A 13943-nucleotide genomic window follows, 5' to 3' on the forward strand; every position below is an offset into this window, starting at 1 on the left:
TGATGTGCTGTAAATGCTATTCAGTTTCTGCAAGAATAATGTACACTTACTAGACAGACATCAAGGCAATTGCCCATGATACAATGTTAAAAAAAAATAGATTGTATGGTTTGCAGTAGCATCAAGTCTCTATTCAAGTGTAAAAAAATTAATTGACTCCATCTGTATTGGCCTAATGACTGATTAAATGACTAATCACGGAAGTCTTAATTAAAATCATTTTTCTGTACAGCAGAAGATGGAGGGAGGAAGGCATTCATTAATGTGTTATAATGTATGTCAGATTCCATTTGTGCCATTTACTAACAGCCATCAAATGAGTAATTATGCACAAGGTCATTCTGTAAACTTTCTGCATACATCAGGCTGATTGGATTAGGGCTTGGTGCTTGGCTAGGTTCTGCATGTGGCTGCATTTTTCCATCACAAAATAGGTAATTAATATTGCTCAGAATAAGTAATGAAAGAAGTTGACATTTCCTCTTCCATCTTTCCACCAGCCAATCCAGTGTAAGATTAATATACAACTTTCATGTATTGTTGGGTAAAGTCCCATACCTCATGCACTAAATCAAGCCCATCCTCCTCAGCTGATTGTTTAATATTCTTCATGAATTGACAGGGAACTCCATCACACGATGAAATTCTTTAATATGCAAGGAATTTTTCCTGCATGAATCAAATGACCAGGCAATTAAAAGAAAAGAATCCTCTAAATAAATGAAGATATTACCATAAAATTAAAAGATTTTAAATTTTATTTGCCACCCACTTGACAACCCTGATGCTTGGTGACCCTTGCTATGAAAAAAATACCAAGCTCGTTCTACCTCAATAGCTGAGACCAATCTATTTAAAAAAACATATTAAAAAAATAATGAAATAGAAGTACATCTCAAGCATTAGCTAGAACAACTTCCACTTGCATGCAACTCATATGTAGGATCTATGCTTTTTAATGAAATTGCATATCAAATGTGACCACGGTATAAGTTGTAACAGGAATACTTGGCTGACTGCTATCCTGAATTTTCTAGGAAGTCTTCTGTAAAGCTGCAATAAGTCTGCCATATCAGTAGTTGAATAAAATTTTGTATATCCAAATGACAATATACTATCTTGTATATAAAACATGTTTTTATAAAAGTAAGACAAAATATGTCTTAATGGAAAAAAAAAAATAAAAAGTTGGCAGAGCCATGTCACTATCAACAAATGTCTAATTCTGTAAACTTTACTTTCCTTCAAAATCCTGAAATCAAGCATACCACTGACATAGTTACAGCTGCAGAATTAGGCCCCAAATAAGTACCAGTTCCTCTGAAATAATTGCATCAACTTTTAGTACTGAATAAGTTTCTTAATCTTCTGTGGCCTCTTTTTTCCCCCCAAAGCACTATTCTGACCAACGATCCTGACAAAACGGATGTTTGCAGTAACACCGAAAATGAATGTTACTCTCCCATGAACATATAATGTGGTGCTTTAAAGCATACCCAATTGATTAAAAATAGAATATGGATAGAGAAGCCAAAGAGACAAAAAAGATGAATTTTAAGTCATGACTACAAAACTTCCAGTTACACTTCTGGCATGACTAAATACTATCCTGTCTAAACTGTTCAAAGTCATTCAAATAAAAGAAATACATATGAAAAGCATTAGTGCATCAGTCTTTTGAGAAATTTAGCTATATCTGCCAGCTACATACAAATTGCAAGCAAATACAAATTTAATTTAGTTTGAATTAATTAAAACTAGTCAAACTTGACCCTACTTACTACAAAACTGTAGAAAACAAAAATACATGACAACAAATTTCTGCATGCTGAAATTGCCAGTGTCACATATGAAAAAAGTTCATTTTACTAATAAAGGGAATGGAATTAAGTAACAGACTTAGAACTAAATTCAGCTGTAATGCAGAGTTTTAAGGTGGCTCCCAAGGCTTAAAACCAGCACTGAGACTCAAAAGTGTGCCATGCTTCAAGAGAACTGATGAATCTTAGTTTCATCTTCATTTGAAGATGCACACATCTAAAACAACAAAACCAACGACCACCGAACCGGAGAGCTCCAAACCCAACAACATACATATGGCAGAGTAAATCTGTCAAAACCTGAAGATATTTTTATGGAGTAATTCAACACAATCTGCGCTACTTTGCTAATGCAAATGAAAACTTTTGCACGACTACCTAAATTACAGGGTGGTGTGCCATTCTTAATCTTCACAGAAATGTAGGAGTTCCTGTTTCAATCATTTCTATTGTTTGAAACATACCAGATGATAATGGAGTGGCTGCCACTGCATGCAGAGACTGACTTCTATATGAAGCTAATTAATCACAATTTACGACTTTCTGTAGGCTTGAAGGAATTACTAGATAGTGGTGAAGATCAAAGTGCAAGACAGCTGCAAGTACATTAAATGACCTGTCCGAAATTTCAGCATTGTCTTTTTTCTGCATGCGTTGATTATGTAGCTTATTCATTATCTTTGGTTGTATAAATATTTAAAACAAAGCCCAGCATTTCAAATACCTTAAGTGGACCCCCTTATCAGCACACACATACTCTTAGCAGTACAGTGTAAAATGACAACTACACTTAACTGAAGGACAGCCTTCTCTCTCTCAGCTTTCCACAGAGAAGTTTTATTTCTTCAAGTATTTAAGAAAAAAAAAGTATCTTATGCCCAAAGACAGGCAATAGGTATTACAGGGGATAGAAATTTCTACCTCCAAAGGCCACTTAACTGGCCGAAACAAAATAGTTTCACATTAATAGGTCAGAATGCAGCTCTGAAAAAAGATAAAAGAAAAAAAAAAAAAAAAAAAAAAAAACACACCAAACCAGCAGTCTCTGCTGAATTCCCTGGTCACACTGCAAAAAAGGAGGGAGACAGTCGCTGCTTATGGTGTTTTTGAAAGTGCTGTAAACAGGTATCTATGTTTTCTGTTATTAGCCAGTGCACTTTGTCATGTCCTTTTTGACATCAACTCAACTCTCATATCGGTTCAAGTGTAAAAAAGCAAAACACCTTGTCTGCTACAGAGATGGTATTGCAAATCACGTTGGACCAACCCTGATTAGATGCTGAAATCACTACATCTGTTCATGTGACTAACAGCAATTCCCATTATCATTATTTTATCCTTTACTATTAGATGAACAAGTGAAAATGCTGGAGAATTGCTCATCATGGCAGATCTGCTCATCGCTATTTTAAAAAGCCTGCAACCTTTTGTATAGTAAATAAATGGAAGCAAACACTGTAAAAGTTATCAATAAGCAGGCTACAGTAAATGTTTCTTCCACCAAAACCCAAACAACAGGAAAGGTAAATAATACCTCTCTCTTGCTGTTGACAACTGTCATCCATTTCAGAAGATATCTCCACACTCCTTTTGTTGGTTAAGAAATGCAAATTAGATATCCCCTATTCTTCTGTTTGTTTTGTACACTGAGCATAATTTCTGCATGAATGTCCAACTGTTTCCATCTTCTTTGTGTCACAGAAACCTCATTTACCAGTCATTCTTCTCCATATGAAAAGATCTATAATGAGGAGTCTTTCTGTCATTGCCCTACTCCTCTGAGTCAGGAATTTTTATTTCCCCCCTAATACTTGCTGCTGTAGCTGCAATTTCATTTATTGTTGTCTCATACCACAGCCTTAATGCAAGAACATCTGTGGCTGGATCATGGAAAAGATTCAGTGTTGCTTTCAGAGTTGCATATCGATTCAGTGGTTATGAGAAACCAGACTTTTGATGTATGTTTTCAAATTATTCTCATAAGAAGGATGGTTTATTCACTGTACTTGAAATGACAGTTTATTTTTAGGTATTCAAATATTTTCCAGTTAGCCGCCTAACAGAAGTATCCTTATGAGAACATTGAACATAAAAAGTAAGATCGGGTCTATTTGCACATGCTTTCTTCTTAGAAAACAATTGAAAAGGCATAAAATCATCCAAAAGCTAAAAATATATTTTAATTCACATCTAAGCAGCATCATGAAATAAATCAATTGCTTTTTGTTTTGAGGAAATGACACGGTTTAGAAAAAAGATTTCTACAGCTTTCTTCCTTTTAGCACATGTACGAAGCAATTTGCATATGCACATGCATTTACGTTTAGCTTCAGTGTGACTCCAGAAATCAAGCGTATCAGGATAGGTCATCTTAACCTCAGAAAGCAGATGTCATGTTTGTTTTGTTAAAAGCTCTAGAATTTGTAAATCAGTATCCTGACATTCATAAGTTCTCCTGTTCTTTCAAGTTATTCAACACTGCCTTCACGTTTCAGGGCCTCCTGCTATGACTTCAGTTGCCTGCCTGCCCAGTTAGATATCTTTAAGCGGTGTAATCACAGCAACGGAAATAAGAGCAGACTGCAAAACCAAGCTGAAAAACTAGGTAGTAGATCTGGACAACGATTTTAGAGGTACAGTAAAACTTCCCACAACTACTTTATTTGAAAGCAGGAAAAAAAAAAAAAGAAAAAAGAAAAAAAAAAGCTCTAATAAAACAAGAAAAGCTCTCAAGAAAAAAAGAAAAAGAAAAAAAATCCAACACCAAATGGTCTCCACATTGAACAACAGAGACACTGCTCTTGCAAGCACCCCCAGGCTGAGGTTATAAAGAAGTAAAAGATGAATTGGCATAAAATGTGAAAGGCAGCATTGCATTACAGTGGTCTACTAAGAAGAAAGGGACATTTCTCCTAACAAATAACACCAATTAGAAGTGGTGTATTGCAAAGAGAGAAAAACTGCTTTCAGCAGACAGCATTCTCCAGCTGAGCAGGAGTAATACTGATTCGCACATACCTGCTGTCTCCCATTTTCTCCTGTGAGACTCATCTTCTCAGCTTTCTCAGCAGATATCCTGCCACTTGGCTTTTTGCCTTCTTTCTACAGAAAAAAATATGTATTTCTATAGTGCTTAAGGAAAGTGCCAAAAATGGTGTAATTTATGATGTGCTAGTGTTTTCCTCTGCATTCATAAGTTAACTACAAATGCAAAATCATCAGCGCTTGAATGTTGGGATTTCGATTTACATATATTAAAATTCTCTCATGATTTCCTATTATTTATTTCGGTAAATAAAATTGGATTCCGGTCACCAAACTATTAGTATTCCCTATGGTAAACCCTGCCAAACAGTGAAAAATATGAAAGCTAGAACGTACAACTCAATAGATAAGAGAATTTGAAACCAGAAGTTGTTTCAAATTGTCTAACCCAAGACCCTTCTCTCTCCTTCTATTTTAAGAAATAAAACCTTACTGAGAATGAAGTTATAGTGAAGGTATAGTTAAGTTATAGTTATTTTCTCTATACCCAGACTTTTGGAATGGGCATGTCTCAGTTTCTCAAATCAAACAATACTGTCTGGGCCATTTCACGTTGGCGTAGAAAGTCTACACCAAATTATTTTCTATTTTCTTGAATTTTTAAATGTTGACACCAGAGTTTTATGTATTTTAGTATGATTATAACCGTGTAAATGGAGTATTTCACATTGAGCTTGTCACAAATGGAAGTTTAATTTCTCTTACTTTCCTGAAATACTCTTCTGGATCCCTCTGTAAGATATACTGCAAAGCCTGAGAAACTGTGTTGACAGCATTACACAAATAAGGTTTTATTTCTCTCTTCATTCAGGTGTAGCAGAACTGATGCAGTCTTGGATGCTTTTTATTATAACCAACATAGCAAACAATTGCATAATACTACAGTTGCTTATGGTGATTTTACAACCAACCCACCTCGTACGAACTCAAATTTCACAATTAAATAACTTTTTATTACTGTTTGTTGCAAAATGTCCAAGAAGGCTGTTCTGTTCTTAATGAGTAGAAACAAAGAAGCATTTCAGAATGCAAACCAGAAGACAGGAGAACGCTTTGGTAGGTAATTTCTCACACTGGCACAAAGATTTTATGTAGAAGAGCTGTTGTTGAATAATTTGGGACAACAACTAAAAATAGCATTCGCCTCAAATTCTGTGGGGTGAAATGTAAAAGATGGATAACATTCTAACTGCGATACTTTATCCTAGCTAGAACACACTAAAGATTCTAATTGACAATGCTGCAGTTATTTCCACAGTGCCTTAAGTTTTATCTCGTCATATAACAATAAAGTGAAGTCTTTACCTCTGCAAGGACATTAAATAACATTCTTCTCTCCATTACCTTTTGCTGTAGTAGCAGTATTTACCTCTGGGCAATGAATGAGAACCACATTGCTTACAGAATAATTCCAGGTTCTTAATGAACTAACAGTTTCAGAAAGATCTCCGTGTCACTAAATTTGATTTAAATTTTATTATTATTAATAATCGATAACTCTTGTACCACAAAGTTTCCATGTTTAAGTTTTTTTATTACTATTTTTTTAAGTCCCATAGTTAGGCCTATGAAAGACTTGCTGAATCACCTAATCCTTCTCTAATATAGTGCTAAGTACACAAAACAAATAATTAAACACCCTTCATAAGACAGAGAACTCATCTCCTGTGTTTATTTATAATGTCTTCCCAACTTTTCCCCAAAAGCAGAACGATAGAAAAAGGCAAGAATAACCTGTAGAATATTCCTCCCTTATTTATTTAAGAGCCTCTTAAGCGTCAGTGGAAGTCCCACATTTAGGTAATCCTTTTATTAAAAAGAATTATTTGTGCCAATTTTTACCTGAAATAATCTCAAAATAAGTAGCTGTTCAAAGAAAGGTATTTAAGCGCAATGACTTCAAGGTACCTGACAGGATCCCACATTAGTCATCTCAGAAACACTCTTTTTTTTTTTTTTTAATACACCTCTGTAGTCACGTTTCTGTTGTCCCACATTACTGGGTAATATGGCACAAAAAGGTTTAGACAGCAAACATAATACTGTGGTTATTAAAAAAGCATAATACAAAGTACAGTACATTAAAAGCACCCAGACAACAATCTAATAGGGTTTATAAATTCTAGCTTCACACGCTTTCAAAATGAGGCTAAAGCAACCATATCAGAGAAACACTCCTAAATACCCCCTTCATGTCAATTTTAATTACAATAATTTTGACTGTCAGCAAGACAAAGATCACGTGCCGCCTCTGAGGTGTTAGTGCCAGCAGGATGACTACTTTCACAACAACCATTGAAGATAGGGCAGCTTGACCTCTCTGGGAGTAAAATATCAATTAATTACCTTTTTACAGCCAACCCAATTACAGCATACTAATCACCTGTGTAGGACATCACACCAGAAGTTGGGGGTGCTGGACTGGGGGTTAGGCAGGAAAAAATAGTAGTGGCGAACGACCCTCAGTAAGGATGACAAGGCAGTATTCCTACAACTGTGGATGTGACATATATTAACATCATGCAAGAAGTTATTAGCTGTTTATAGCAGATGAAAATGCTGTAATATCACCTTCATTTAATTGAACTTTTTCAAAAGCAGTTATTGGTCCTAGGGGTAATAGATATGTCTCATTGAAAGGTGACCAGACACACTGCATTAGTCTTTAATATTAGAGTCAATTCACCAAAGAGCTTTTGTTCATTAACACAAAAAGGGAGGAGAGAAGATCTATTCAGCAGAAGGCAAAATAAATTTAACTTATGTTAAATAAACAGGTAATAACTCAGGTTAGAGGGCCATTTCAGTACTATTCCAGCCCCAAAGAAAATTCAAAAAAAAAGTAATACTAATGTATAGGTACGCACAGTTAATGTACACTGTGCAGTTTATGGAAACAAAACTAAAAATTTGAATGTGTTTAGTTTATGGCACTCATTAAATGGCAGAACAGAGTGTGTTCAAGGACCTCCTCTCACAGGGATTTGTTAAATGCATGTTGCTACATTTAGTTCAACAAAGATAGCAGAAACAGGAAGAAAAAGTTATACAGTCAGTATCTGAAACAAGGCAAGACTGCTCCTTCCAGCACAGGTTGTAGCTTAGTGCACACAGCAGATACACGCTATACATCTCCTGTTAGTCCTTCAAATTTCCCATCGTTACAAAGCAAGCAACTTGATAAACAGTATTCAAAGTATAAAAGCATATTTTGACAACACAGTTGCACAAGTTAAACAATTAACGACAGCCCTAATGCTAAAACTCTCACAGTATGGCCATGATATATATAACTGATAATCTGCTAGCAGCAATTAGAGCTTTAGTCTCTCTTGCCAGTATGGTAACAACAGCAGTGGAAGACTTATGCATAAGCCGAGAAAATTTACAAGGAACACTGCCTTTTTTTATTAGCCTGCCCTGATTCATCTTCATTATTATCATTTCTAATACAGCCTGATTAAGGCTAGAATGCAAACGTACCTATGCTACATTGATACCTTCAATTTCTTTGTAGATAACATACTGAATGTCATTAGTCACTGAAGGTGTTCCTAAAAAAGAGAAAACTCTGGAAATTCCATTACAGATTGTAGATTAATTTCTATAACCCAAAAAATGATAGCCCATACTTTCAAGGAATGGAATATAGAGTCTAATCTTGTAGAGGATTAGGATCTCTTAGGATTTTAGGGCATTCATATTCAAGGCGTTCAGCATCACTCCAGCATGCAGGGAAGGCTTCAAAGATGCTAGGTATGCAATTCATATGAATCTTCCACAGTGCTTTGCAAGGAAGAACTAATACAAAATAGATGTTAGCTCTGCAGATTGAAATAAAAATACACTGCAGCAAAATAGAGGAGCCAGCGTGGATTTTTCCTTCCTATTCTGTAACACTAACAAGTGTGCTGTTTCTAAACAGCAGGTTTGTCTTTCCTCAGAGAGGAAACCCTGTAGCTCTTCAAAAATATTCTTGAAGAAAAGCACTGTTCGTTCCTCTTGCAGACTCTTGAATGGAGAAAAGAGCTTCCTACTACAATTTCTATTCTAGTTGTCTGTTCTATATAGGTTCTTACACCACAATCGCTGCTGAAATAGCTAAAAACTCTTCCCTAGTACTCTGAGCAATGTAACTAACCAACATCAGGCAAGTCTCTGTTCTGTGACTGTCCCTATTGAGGGACATTCTCCTATTTAAGACTTGTTTTCTGAGACAGGTTTGTATATTCCGTACCACACCTCAGCCAGTTACCCATACTTTCTATTCCAAGACTACTCTGCACTAATGTTTTGTTTCTGATGCTTTAACACAGTACTGATGTTTGTGTCCATTTCGCATAGAGTTCTGATCTATAAACCACCAACTGATTTCCTTGAGCAAATGGTTTTGCTGGCAAACCTCTTGAATCTGACAGAGTAAAAATCAACATAACAATAATACAAGAATTTTTATTTTGGGGTGTATTCAGAAAGAATACCTCCATGAACTCAGTAGTCTATTTCAGTTTCAAAACTTCTTTTTCCCTAGGCGTCACATTTCAAAAGTTCTTCTGCTAAAAACTCTATAGTACATATGCAGCAATACAATTATGTCATTATTATTACATAAATATATTCCCATATTGACTTTTTATATAAATATTCATTCTTAAACTTCTGTGGCTAGGCCTACATTGCTAATACACGAGGCTACTGTCTGAGTTAAAACCCCTCAAAATGCATATAGAATATGCATTCATGTCAAGAAAGCTCCTGCCTGACCCACCCCTTTAAAAAAGAAAAGAAAACAAAAACCACTACAGTTTGCCAGTGTTTTGAAATGTCAAAATCTTGATTACAATTCAGCTGTGGATTATTTTTGGGACTGGTAAGTATTTGATACTTGGTGAGCAAGTTTGTCAGCGGAAGCTTTCAGAATAACAAGTCTGTTTCTGGTTCAGTTTTTAGACAGCAGTTTATATCAATCTAATATCAGATTAGATTGATAAAAATTGCACATGGCACAAAAGGTCCCCTAGTGGCTAAATCAGCTGTCATTTGAAAGGGCTCCAGCAGGTGTCATTGTACAGGTAGTATTATACCAAGGTATAGAAGGTGGGAATCCGTGGCTTGCTTGTTGACACTGCTCAATTAATTGGGTACTTTTTCCATCATAAATTCTGTCTGGAAAGCTACTGACATTAAAAAATAGGAATTCTATTAATTCAGTCCCTCCATTATTTAAATAGATGGGCACACACACACCCACACACACCCTAAAACAATAGGTGAATTTTCTCTCAGCACTGCTATAAAAATATAGCCGATGTTAGAAAATGGTGTTCAAATTACCTCGAATAAAAACAAACCACACACAACTAGACTGCCAGATTTTCCTTAAGGAAAACACGCTGCATGTTTCCAATAGCAAAACCCAGACTCCCCTAATGTAAAACACAGGCAACATACTTAGCAAATAGTTTGCTTTCACTGCTGGTTGAAGAACACGAAACTATGAAGGCAGAGACTGAAATCAACTGTTAGCTGAGAAAATTCGATTAGGATCTGTAGCATTAGGAGTAACTAACAAGCAGAGCAGAAGCTCTAGTCCAGCTACTCACCACTGAGTTTTCAGTCAATTAAATGTGAATATTCACTGAGAGACATGAAATACTATGCTCTAGATAACTTAACCTCCACAGATCTTTTCTCAGTATTTACAACGTTATCTTAATTTGAAGCTAAAAATGATAATAAATTAAATATTTCAGCGTGAAGTTAAGAAAACAAAAGTGTACAAATCCGTAGGATTTCAGAACTTCAGAACTTTCAGGACTTCAGAAACTAGGTCCATGTGAATTTTGTTCACAAAAGGGCAAGAGGAGTGTGTCTTAATGTAAACCCACTGGAGTTAATCATTGCATTACAGCAACTAGAGACTCCACCAGTTTATGTAACTCCATGTCTACCATGAAACTTCTACAGCAAGCAACAACAGAGCCCAGACCAGCCAGCCCTTCCTGAATCCTGAAACCTGTTCTGCTGAGGAAGCCAAACTCCCAGTCAGGAACCTGGAACTCAAGCTTCCAGCTTCTCACTACTATTGGTCACTTTCTTTAAACTGTTACAACACCTTTTTAACTGATCTTCCAAAAGTCAATATTGAATTTAACTGTTTTTAATTGAAAAATTCAAAATAAAACATCTTGCAGTAAAGACTAGAAAAAGCTTCTATTTTTTGACCTATTTACCTTCTTTCTCTGTACAGTAATTTCAGTTCACCGACGATTTTTCTCATGAGAACGACTCTCATCCATATTAAAGCATTCTGTGGAAACAAAGACTTCACTCAGAGGGAGGGTTCATCAAACCTACTAAAATTATAATCATTTAATAAAAGTAATGACTACTCTGTATTTAAAATATTTTCCCAGGCAGCACTTTAGCACATTGTGTATTCCAAACAAAGTGTTATTGCATAATCAACTCTGCATTATGCAGATTTTTATGAAGAACATAATGAAGATTCTAGTAAAATAAATAATATTGTTTTCTTATGGGTAGAAAACATATAGATTTGTTCATTAAGATTACAGGACACAATTCCATTGGCTACAATGCAGTTCAGAACAGACCCAATGTTCTGAGAGGATGCTTAAAGAAAAAGCAGTGTAATTATTAAATACTGAGAAAGTAAGACTAGGAGGAAGTAATCTGTCTCAAACAACCCAGAAGACCTAGGCTCAGAAATCAAAACTTTCTTCCTCCTACTCCCATATTATGTTCACTGGACTATAATGTTGCACCAAGCCACCATTTTTTCCTGAAATTACAAGACAAAAATTCCTATAAACATCCAAAACCAGTGGGACCAAGAGACATTTAAAAAAAAAAACAACTACAATAGCTGCCGAACCTTAGAATCTGTCACAGTGAAGACTGCTTTAAAACCGCAAGTACATAAAGCTATGTCAAAGATGAGAGGAAAAAATCTTTTTTATTATTATTAAAACAATGTAAGGTTATCTTCAAATACGGGATTTTTTAAGCATTCTTAAATCCAATTTGTAAAGAATTGTTTGAGATATACATGCTGTAACCAGTCAAACAATACCAGTTGTGCAATTATCGGCACCTGCATTACAATTCAATAGATTTAAATTACCAAGGGGCCATGGCAGATACCCTACTGACAACAATTAGCATAAAAATGTTCTACAGTTTAAAGCTGTGGGTGGGAATTACAAAAGGTTAACAGACTAAATATAAAAATCTTTTTGAATATAAAATCAATGTGCTTTGTTACCAAAATCTGGGTACTGTAATTTAACCAAAATAGGGTTTAGAGTATCTGGCAATCTTCCATATGCGTGAGCTTGGCTTTTCTTTTTAGCAAAACACAGAGCAGCCAATCTGAAAGTTTAAAACAGAATAAAGCAAAGACTCAAAGAAAGGAAAGGATTTTGTATTAATATTTTTTCTCTATTTTTTTTTTTCTAATTTGCTTAAGCTGAGCACCTAAATGAACACTCCAGACAGGACTCTGAATCTGACCACAAAAAAGGATCGTTCCAAATCCCAGATTATTTTATTACACAACTCACAGAGGAAAATATTTTAGCGGTCAAAACAAACAATGCTAAAAGTTTCTGAACTCAGCTGAACTCTAATAACAGTTTTCTCAAAAGCTTGCCACTACATCACAACAGGATACATTTTCAGGAGTGGCTTCTACTTCTGCGTAGCTACCCAGGGAAATTTTTTGTAATGTTTGAGTTCACAGGTTTGTTTTATTTAGACTGAAGATACAAAAAGAACAGATGAAAAAAAAAAACCTGTTTGTTAAATGTGCTAAATCAAAACAAAGTTGACAAAGTAGAAGAGATGTTTGTAAGAACTGATTTCAGTAAAAACCAAACCTAGTAACAGTCTAAAATTTAATCTAGGTTGACCTCTTTTGCTTATCTGTTTTTGTTGACAAGATAAATAGCCATACAGGAACTTTGGGTCCAGATAAATTCAAAGAAAGAATGGTTATGAAAACTTCCATTCCTTTTAACACCCAATAATTTATCTTTTTAAAATTTAAGAAGTCACAGAATACCATAATTACAGGGACACATACCATAGGCTATAGAAGTATTAGAAAAGCAAAGGAGATAAGACTTGTACAGTTAGATTCTAACTTCAAATTGATGCCTCATTAAATTGAGCTAACATAGATGCGCTTGACACATGCTGAGACCTCTTTTATCACAATTAGTGCAACATCTCCAGCACTCCTTGCAAGTCTAATGGAATCAGCATGTTTAGGACTAGCCCAGGGTTTCTAATTGCAAAATCAGCAAACATGTTAATCATCACTTTGTTGCCCTGTTGTTATGAAATAAGGTTACAGATGTGTATTAGAACTTACATATAGGAGAGTCACATAGCTACTATTTCAGCATGGTACTGTAAGATGCTTTTCCTTCTCACTTTTTTTAGATATACTTCAGTAAGGTTCCCAGTATACTGACACATACCTAAAAGGTGAGCCAAGTTACCAACTTTTACACACATCCCTGAACAGATTCTGTACGAAGAGGACTTCCTTTCAATTTGTCTTCATTTTGGACAGGCTGCTTGCCTGCTATACAGATTTCTTAATATTAAAACATACTTGTTTTTAATGAATATTAAGACTGAGAAAAGCCTAGTTGAAGAAGGACCTCCTAACTGCAAAATCCTTAAGGGGAAAAAAAAGTGTGTGTATTGTGGGGGAGATATAAGGATAGTGGGAAAGAAGTGTTTGCCCTCTCAGTTCAGGACCTGTCATTACCCAGACATTTTCACCAGTGAAAAAAAAATGCCTGGAGAATATATAGTTGGGACTACTCCATAGTGATCACTGAATAGTTTTCAGGAGTTACTGGGGATGTTAACATGCACTGAGCCTTGAGCTCTTCTGTGTTCTTGCAGAATGCTTCCCTTCAACTACTGCATGCACTGGTTCTTCAGTGCTACCAAAAGGTTATGGGTGTGAATGCATACATCCAGCTCATTTCATTTGCCATAAGCAATCATTGATAATTGTTTCAAAAGTTCAGACAAAAC

The 13943-nt window shown here is 35.5% G+C and overlaps 1 long non-coding RNA gene across 1 annotated transcript in view; it reads right to left on the reverse strand.

The window, feature by feature from the left end:
- Positions 1–13943, reverse strand: part of LOC106044615 (uncharacterized) — a 145169-nt gene that overhangs the window by 115980 nt on the left and 15246 nt on the right. Inside the window, exons 5-6 of the long non-coding RNA XR_010826377.1 lie at positions 11099–11175; positions 4839–4922 (exon numbers count right to left, since the gene is read on the reverse strand). This is a non-coding gene — a long non-coding RNA (uncharacterized lncRNA). The remainder of the gene's footprint in view (positions 1–4838; positions 4923–11098; positions 11176–13943) is intronic.

Source organism: Anser cygnoides, chromosome 23 (genome assembly GCF_040182565.1).
Source record: "Anser cygnoides isolate HZ-2024a breed goose chromosome 23, Taihu_goose_T2T_genome, whole genome shotgun sequence".
In the NCBI taxonomy this organism is placed as follows: domain Eukaryota; kingdom Metazoa; phylum Chordata; class Aves; order Anseriformes; family Anatidae; genus Anser; species Anser cygnoides.